At 43.1% G+C, this 9,909-nt stretch overlaps 1 pseudogene; it reads left to right on the plus strand.

Annotated features, from left to right (window-relative positions):
• The first annotated feature begins 6,622 nt into the window (after nucleotides 1-6,622).
• LOC100413759 (ribosome biogenesis protein NSA2 homolog pseudogene) lies at nucleotides 6,623-7,408 on the plus strand (annotated as a pseudogene).
• Nucleotides 7,409-9,909: the final 2,501 nt, after the last annotated feature.

Raw genomic sequence — 9,909 nt, forward strand, 5'->3', positions numbered from 1 at the left:
TTGGCAGGCCCACAGAGGATACTTGGAGAAACACTGAAGTAGAGTGACGTTACAGCTGACAGGGAGCCCAAGGTCAGATTCCAGTATTTGGTCCTAGTACTGAAGAGAAAGGCTTTATTTTAAACATTGATGAAAACGTTGTAATATTTATCCTCAGACCAAATATTTTATTTAGCCAAAAAAAAAAGTACCTGCATTTGATGCATACTTTAAAAAAAAAAAAAATTGGGGTTTTGCTTTGAGACGGAGTTTCACTCTTTTTGCCCGGGCTGGAGTGTAGTGGCATGATCTCAGCTCACTGCAACCTCCGCCTCCTGGGTTCAAGTGATTCTCCTGCCTTAGCCTCCTGAGTAGCTGGGATTACAGGCACGCACCACCTTTTGGAGGACACTACTGTACCTGGGTGACAGAAGCTGTAAGCCCCAAGAAGACTCAGTGCCATGTCCTGTCTCTTGTGTAAACCAAAAATAAAGACCAAAGCCAAGTATAAAACAAAAGCTATGTGTGTGTGTAACTAAAACAGCAGTGGTGTGATCACGGCTCACTGCAGCCTTAACCTCCCAGGCTCAAGCGATCCTTTCACCTTAGCCTCCCAAGTAGTTGGGACTACAGGTGCATTCCACACTCTTGGCTCAGTTTTTATTATTTGTAGAGAAGGGACCTCAGTATGTTGCCAAGGCTGGTCTCGAACTCTTGGGTTCAAGCAATCCTCCTACCTCAACTTCCCGAAGTGTTGGGATTACAGAAGTGAGCCACTGTACCCACGCCTGGTTAATTTTTGTGCTTTTGGCAGATACAGGGTTTTACCATGCTGGCCAGGCTGGTCTCAAATGCCTGACCTCAGGTGATCCACCTGCGTTGGCCTCCCAAAGTGCTGGGATTACAGGCGTGAGCCACTGCGCCCAGGCCATACTGTTTGAAAATATATATTTAGGGGAAAGGTTTAAGCACTTTTCATCCTATGTACATTGAGAATGATGAGTTTCACTGTATCCATGAGCATGACATTGGATTTTATGCAAATGTGTTTTGCTGTTCCCAGTGCGGTCTAATAATACGGCACGTGAAGAATTTGCAATCTTCTCCTGGGCTACCCCTTACAAGCCAACCCATTATTTTATATCTTTGTCTCTCAACCTTCCATTTATACTATGGAAGCACTGGTTGCCAGGGTAATCTTTTTATACAAGTTTTGGCAGAAAAAAACTGAATTACAAACTAATAACTACAGACCAATATGACTTTCACAATTTATATAGATGATACAGTCATTTTGCAAAAGGGTAGAGTGTAGTGTGAATCCAAGTAGATTCTCCTGGACTGAGGTGGGATTTGATTTACCTCTGAGTTTACTTACTTGACACACATTAAGACAAGCCAGGCGTGGTGGCTCAGGCCTATAATCCCAGCACTTCGGGAGGCCAGGGCGGGTATCACCTGAGGTCAGGAGTTCAAGACCAGACTGGCCAACATGGCAAAACCTCATCCCTACTAAAAATACAAAAATTAGCTGGGTGTGGTGGCAGGCACCTATGATTCCAGCTACTTGGGAAGCTGAAGTAGGAGAATCATTTGAACTTGGGAGGCGGAGATTGCAGTGAGCCAAGATTGCACCACTGCCCTCCAGCCTGAGAGACAGAGTGAGACTCCATCTCAAAAAAAAAAAAGACACTAGCAAAACAAGCCTACTAAAAAAAGACAGAAAGAGAGAGGTTCAGTTTTGCTTAGCATAACCAGTACTCTGCTATCAGCATATCTCAGAGAAGCTGTTTTAGTTATGCATAGCTTTTGTTTTATACTTGGCTTTGGTCTTTATTTTTGGTTTACACAAGAGACAGGACATGGCACTGAGTCTTCTTGGGGCTTACAGCTTCTGTCATCCAGGTACAGTAGTGTCCCCCAAAAGTTGGGAAGCTTGGGTTCTCCCCCATTCCCTGTTCCCACGTTGTTAGAATTCAGTCAGATCGCTGTGTATCCAAATTTGTAGACCACGAGATGAAGGTAAGCTATTTGCACAACACATTCTCCTCCCTAATTCCTATCTCCCCTGCTGATCTTTCTTGTTCTGTTCTGCATTACTTACTTATGAAAAGGCATTATTTTAAGTTAATCATATACTATTTTTACTCCTTCATCAGATACTTCTACTTCCAGATATTTTCACCGAATAATCTCAAAAAAGTAATTATAAAAATAAATTACATTTCTTATCTATCTATTCCATTTTCTTTGGGTTTTTTTTGTTGGTTGGTTTGTTTGTTTTTTGAGACAGGTTCTCACTGTGTCACCCAGGCTGGAGTGCAGTGGTGTGATCACGGCTCACTGCAGCCTTAACCTCCCAGGCTCAAGCGATCCTTTCAACTTAGCCTCCCAAGTAGTTGGGACTACAGGTGCATTCCACACTCTTGGCTCAGTTTTTATTATGTGTAGAGAAGGGACCTCAGTATGTTGCCAAGGCTGGTCTCGAACTCTTGGGTTCAAGCAATCCTCCTACCTCAGCTTCCCAAAGTGTTGGGATTACAGAAGTGAGCCACTGTACCCAGCCCTGTTTTTATTTCTTTGTTTGTTTTTAAATAGTACTTATTTTGCCTATCTTAGCACCTGACTTCATTGGCATAGCTAATGTGAACATGGAACTAAAAGTCAGCTAAATGAAACCCAGCCTAAGAAAACCAACAGAGACCCAGTGCTGTGTTCTATGACCAATCACAATAACACAGTAAAATTTGAGCACCTCTCTGTAAAATGGGGATATTAATATCTATCTCTAAAAGTCTGTTAGGATCTTGTGTCCACAGCAAGATGGGAAAGTACTTTAGAAAAATTTAAAGGTCTCTTCAAATGAGAGAATGTGAGAGCAACAGCTCTTGGAATGACAATTTGTCATAAAATGTACATGAATAAGATGGCTTACATTTCTTCTCAATGTACAGCAAGAATTACCAAGTGTGGTTGATAAGGCCATTGATAAATCATCATTCACAACTAATTTGCATGATGTATGAATTAGTGAGCCAAACAAAAAATGCATTTTGCATCTCTGCTGCACTTAAGGGCACCGGTCAATGAAATCCACGGAAAATACAACCTTGGGGGAAATGCTAGGGCACACTTGATAAAGCCAGATTTGGTAACAACAGTCTTTGTCTATTTGGAGATACATAAGAATGTTTATTATTATTTCAATTTTAGCAAATGCTGACAATGGCCTCCTTTCTAATTATCCATTGCAATGGCTTCCCAATTGAGCTATTTCTCGGAAAAAAAAAACAAAACAGAGAATAGTGCTCTTGGTTGTCCTTTATTTAAGTCACAGGGTCACTCTCATTTCTAGTTAATAAAACGCCACAAAAAAATTTCAATGCCCATTTTCTCTATCTGTTGATTTTTTTGTGTGAATCTCGGGGGAAGTGAATCATGTTTTCTGCTTCACTGTGTGCACCTATCAACCAAGCATATAACCCAAACTGCTTTTAAATAATTTGCTATTGTAATCTACCTCATTAGACCTCCTGGAAATAAAGAAGAAACCAAAGAATGAAGGACACACGGGAGATGACAAGATCCCAGAATTCTAGAGACCAAAGGCAACATCATAGGAATCGCTTTGCCCGGGTTGGTTCTGTGACTTGCCTAGGAAGCACTCTTTTTTTTTTTTTTTTTTGACAGAGTCTCGTCTTGTCACCCAGGCTGGATCTTGACTCACTGCAACCTCTGCCTCCCCGGTTCAAGCAATTCTCCTGCCTTAGCCTCCCAAGTAGCTGGGACTACAGGTGCCCGCCACTACACCTGGCTAATTTCTTGTATCTTTTGTAGAGACGAGGTTCTACCATGTTGACCAGGCTGGTCTTGAACTCCTGTCCTCATGAGCTGCCCACCTTGGCCTCCCAAAGTGCTGGGATCAGAGGTGTGAGCCACCGTGCCCAGCAGAAGCACTCTTAATGGAGACACAGCATGTATTTTAGAAAGATGGAGAAGAGGCTGGGCATGCATGGTGGCTCATGCTTATAATCCCAGCACTTTGGGAGGCCAAGGAGGGCAGATGACGAGGTCAGGAGTTCGAGACCAGCCTGGCCAACAAGGTGAAACCCCGTCTCTACTAAAAATGTAAAGATTAGCTGGGTGTGGTGGTAGGTGCCTGTAATCTCAGATACTCAGGAGGCTGAGGCAGGAGAATTGCTTGAATCTGGGAGGTGGATGTTGCACTGAGCCGAGACCGTGCCATTGCACTCCAGCCTGGGCAACAGAGCAAGACTCCATCTCAAAAAAAAAAGAAAGGAAGAAAGATGGTGAAGAAAGACCCTGTAGGATCAGGTGACCTTTCTTTCTGCCCATCATTTTGGCCATGCTAATTCTATCTCTTGCATAATATCCAATGCCTGGTTTTCACAGTCAAGATGCCATGTCTCAGGACTGTGAGCTCTGAAGAAGGAGACTGACTTCAAGGACTGATGTCATTCCTGTTCCCTGTCATTGAAGGGTACACACATATCTCTGCTTTATACCCTGGTTGAGGAAATATTCTCCAATGAAGGTAGCAGACTTATAAATTAATTCCTTATAATAAATTCCAAATACTCCTCAAAGAATGATGTTTTTCTTACTAAAGTCTTTTGAGGTGTGTACTATCAGTCAGGATGTCATGGGGCTTATCAATATTGTATCTCTGCATGAATTTGCAAGATAGTGCTTTTAGAGATCAAAAGAGTCCACAGAAAATGCAGTAATGTGGAATGGCATATAGCAAAGTTTGAGAATTACTGTAGATATGTAATTTTTTTTCCTAACAAGAGCTCACAATCTACTAAAAAAAAAAGGTACCTGTTTTCTGGAATTGTTAATGGACAAACCTTTATGTAAAATCAAAGTGAATTGTCCCATAGACACCACTTCCTATTATAGTTCTTTGCTAGATCAGAACGAGGGCAAGGCAAGAGAGGTGCTAGTGCATAAAACTTAAGGGGGACCCCACTTTCAAGGTCAGCCCTGAGAGTGGGTGCACAACACTGAGAATGAGTACCTTCTTAGATTTTCCAAAGTTGATATCTCATAACTGTACATACTTGGGGGGTACATGTCATATTTTTATACCTGTATGCAATGTGTAATGATCAGTTTGGGTTAAATGGGATATTGATCACCTCAAACATTTCTCTTTTCTTTGTGTTGAGGACAATATAATCATTGTAGCTATTTTGAAATACACAATAAATTATTGTTAACTCTAATTTCTCTACTCTGCTGTCAAATGCTAGAACTTATTCCTTCCATCTCACTGTCCTTCAATTTGTCCCTAGCTTCCTCTCTTGCGTCACCCTATCCCTGGCCCTGGTTCTCTGACAGAGCACTTAGAATGCAGAAGACATCCAGAAAGACATCAGCTGGGTGCTGATCAGCAGAGGGGAGTGTAGCAATAGCGACTAACAGCACAAATGTTAGAGATCAGCCTGGGCTTTGCCAATGACTGTGGGCTTGACCTTGGGCAGGCTGGATCCAGACAGAGAACCCCATGATGCCATGCTGCGGCTGCCTGCCCTGCCTGCCTCCCTCCTTCCCTTGCAAATGACCACACACAAGCCACCAAGCAACACGCAGCTGTCAACACTGCACAGACAATGAGCAGAGGCAGGTCTGGCAGCACTGTATACATACTTTCTAGTTTCTACACCTCAGCAGAGCGCTGGAAGGCAGAGTGCTCAGCAGCCTCCGAGAGACACTGGCGATGTTTTCATTGGTCCATGCCTGCTGTACGCCTTTGCATCTGCATCACCTGCCTTGTTCTCATCTCCATAATCCTCTGCCTCCACCTTGATGCAGTTTCCTCTCCCACACTGCCTCCCAAACCCTTGGGCCAACTAGCAGTCCCTCTCCATAATTAACAAATATCCCATTTCCTCTTCCTTCCCATCTCTAGATCTTCAACCTCCAATGAAGACATGGCATCCCCTGCAGCTCTCTCTAGTTAGTCCATTTATTTGATCACAACATACATTACCTTGCAATTTAAGGTCAGGAGTGGTGTAGGGACTCCCATCCCCATATATTCCATGGCCTACCATTTCCCTCACTTTCTTTTCTAAATTCTCTTGTGCCTTGGTTGCATCTACTTGGAGAACTGCAATCCAGGATGAAACCTGACCTCCCTGGGCTTGTACCTTGAAGTTAAAGCACTGACAGAAAAAAGTATGTACCTGGGCAGATGGTGAATTCCTGGTTGCCCTGATTGTCCAGTAACTGTTTCTCTAATCGACCCATCTCCCATGTATGCAATAAATGTTTCAAAGCTTTGTAGAATGTCAAATTTCTGACTCCTCTTGTATTACCTTTTTCTTACCCTCTTCTTATCTGAAGATGACCTTATTTTAAAATTCCCAGATAAGGCCGGGCACAGTGGCTCATGCCTGTAATCCCAGCAATTTGGGAGGCCAAGGCGGGGAGTTCACGAGGTCAGGAGTTCAAGACCAGCCTGGCCAACATGGTGAAACCCCGTCTCTACTAAAAATACAAAATTACCTTTCCTGTCACAGCCTGCGTGGTGTCGGCTCATGGGTTTCTGAGATCCGAAAATTAAGAGCGTTTTCACACCCCAGGGGCCGCTCCTGGTGGCTCTGTGGCCGTCACCATGCCACAGAACGAATATATTGAATTACACCATAAACGCTATGGATACCATTTGGATTATGATGAGAAAAAGAGAAACAAGGAAAGTTGAGAGGCTCATGAAGGTTCAAAGAAAGCAAAGAAAATGATTGGTCTGAAGGCTAAGCTTTACCATAAACAGCGCCAGGCTGAGAAAATACAAATGAAAAAGACTATTAAGATGCATGAAAAGAGAAACACCAAACAAAAGAATGATGAGAAGACTCCACAGGGAGCAGGAGCTGCCTCTCTGCTGAAGAGAGAGGGACGATCTCGAACTAAAGTACTTTCCAATATGATTAAACAGAAACGAAAAGAGACGGCGGGAACATGGGAAGTCCCTCTGCCTAAAGTCTGTGCCCAGGGAGAAACAGAAGTATTAAAAGCTATCCGAATAGGAAAGAGAAAGAAGAAGGCATGAAAGAGGATGGTTACTAAAGTCTGCTTTGTTGCAGATGGCTTTACAAGAAAACCACCTAAATATGAAAGATTCATTAGGCCACTGCACTTGCGTTTCAAGAAAGCCCATGTAACACATCCTGAACTGAAAGCCACCTTCTGCCTACAAATACTTGGTGTAAAGAAGAATCCCTTCCCCACTGTATACAACTTTGGGTGTTATTAGCAAAGGTACTGTCATTGAGGTAAATGTGAGCGAATTGGGCCTTGTGACGCAAGGAGGCAAAGTTATTTGGGGAAAATATGCCCAGGTTACCAACAATCCTGAAAATGATGGATGCATAAATGCAGTCTTACTGGTTTGACAGCAGTTTCATATATAATTATTGAGGACTTCACACCAATTGAAAAAACTGCCATTACTGTAACGTTTCTGAATTCTACCAAACAACCATACATGTCTGCAATCAAGAGATTTATTATAAACATTTTAAAAATACAAAAATTAGCCAGGCATGGTGGCACGTGCCTGTAATCCCAGCTACTCAGGAGGCTGAGGCAGGAGAATCGCTTGAACCCAGGAGGTAGAGGTTGCAGTGAGCTGAGATCGTGCCACTGCACTCCAGCCTGGGTGAGATTCCATCTCAACGACCAAAGAAAAATTCAGATAGGAGCTCCTTAACTTCCCACCTTCAGGTTAGTAGGTCTTCCCTGAATAAGCTCCCACCTCCCTTTTTTTTTTGAGATGGTGAACCTCTGCTGTAAATACAAGTTTTTTCTTTAGTTTTTATTTCAAAACAAAGCTTTTTTTTTTAATTCCAGGAAACAAGTTGTTGGGGTTTGTTCGTTTGTTTTTTTTGTTTTTGAGATGGAGTCTTGCTCTGTCACCCAGGCTGGAGTGCACTGATGAGATCTTGGCTCACTGCAGTCTCTGCCTCCTGGGTTCCAGAGATTCTCCTGCCTCAGCCTCCCGTGTAGTTGGGATTACAGGTGCAGGCCACAAACCCCAGCTAATTTTTGTATTTTTAGTAGAGACAGCGTTTCACCATGTTGGCCAGGCTGGTCTCAAACTCCTGACCTCAGGTGATCTGCCCACCTTGGCCTCCCAAAGTGCTAGATTACAGGTGTGAGCCAGCACAGCCGGGCAGCAAACAAGTTTTATTGGAATACAGCTGTGCTCATTCATTTATGGACTGTCTATGACTGCATGTACTGTAGGAGCACAGCTGAGTAGTTGCAACAGAGTCCGTGAGGCCCATAAAGCTGAAAATATTTACTAGCTGTTCCTTTGGAGGAAAAGGTGCAAGAACCTCCTGAATGTATCCTGCACCAAACCTTGTACTCTGTTCTCAGACATCTTTTTAAAAAGTCTTATCACCATCCTTGGAAACATGTAGGAGCACAAACATCACGCTTTAAAATGCAGCGTCCCTACCCTAGCCTGCGAGGCTCCACGTGATTAGCCCGTCCACCTCTCCACCCTCACCTTGTGTACGCCTCCAGTGCCGAGTCCAACCGTGCTGTCTGCCTTTCCATTCCCCCAGTGCTCTCTGCTCTTCCACACCGCAGAACTGGGAATACTTTGTTTTGTTTGCCTTGGAGGCTCTTTTTTCTTTTTCAACTTGTCCAATTCCTACTTAGTCTTTAGGACTTTGCGTAAACCTCATTTCCTCCAGGGAGCCTTCTCTTTCTCCAGTTTAGGTCAGGTGCCCTGTTTCAGAACACTACTTGCTTTCATTTAATTTTTATTTGTTTGTTTATTTATTTTACAGGCAGGGTCTTAGGCTGGAGTGCAGTGGTACAGTCATAGGTCACTGCAGCCTTGAGCTCCTGGGCTCAAGGGATTCCCCTGACTCATTATCCTGAGTAGCTAGAACTACAGACACACATCATCACACCCGGTTAGTTTCTTTTGAAATTTTTTTTTTAACAGAGACGGGGTCTCACTCTGTCATCCAGGCTGGTCCTGAACTCTTGGGCTTAAGCAATCTTCACCTAGGCCTCCTAAAGTACTGAGATTACAGGTATGAAACACTGCTTCAGGTGTTCCGTTTTGCTATTTATTTATTTAGAGATAAGGTCTTGCTCTGTTGTCTAGGCGGCTGGAGTGCAGTGGCATGATCATGGCTCACTGCAACCTTGGCCTGCTGTGCTCAAGTGATCCTCCCACCTCAGCCTTCCAAGTTGCTGGGACTACAGGCACACACCATCACGCCTGGCTACTTTTGTATTTTTTGTAGAGACAGTGTTTTCGCCATGTTGCCCAGGCTGGTCTCGAACTCCTGGGCTCAAGTGATCCACCCATCTTGGCCTCCCAAAGTGCTGAGATTACAGGCGAGAGTCACCAACCCTGACTTCCAGTTTTATTGTAAAGCTCTTAATTTTTTGAAAACGTTTGTTTAATATTTGCTTGTGTGGTGAGACTAAAGACTTCATGATAGAAAAATCTTTGTTTATCTGATTCAGAAAAGTAATCTTCAGTAACTGACACAGAGCCTGGCACAGGACAGATACTCAGAAAATATTTATTGAATAAATGGATGACTGGCAATAACATTATAGGGTTGTGGTGAGGATAATGAGAGGAAATATACACATTCCATTTAGTTAATTGCTTAGTCCTGAAAAAAGTAGAGAATATTTATATTTTTAATGACGGTGATGATGATGCCCTGACTTTGAATTACTTCTGGATTTCTTGATTTGGCAAAAGACTGAGGACCAATAACGTATTTTATTCTTATAACAAGAAGTAGAAATTGTTCTTCAATTGATTTCTTCTCTTTGGCCATGTATAAAAGCCGTAACTGGCTTTTCATAGTGTGAGACCTTAAAAAAAAATATCCAAGCCCAGGAGCCTAAAATCCTCAT

This window comes from Callithrix jacchus, chromosome 2 (genome assembly GCF_049354715.1).
Source record: "Callithrix jacchus isolate 240 chromosome 2, calJac240_pri, whole genome shotgun sequence".
Taxonomy (NCBI): domain Eukaryota; kingdom Metazoa; phylum Chordata; class Mammalia; order Primates; family Cebidae; genus Callithrix; species Callithrix jacchus.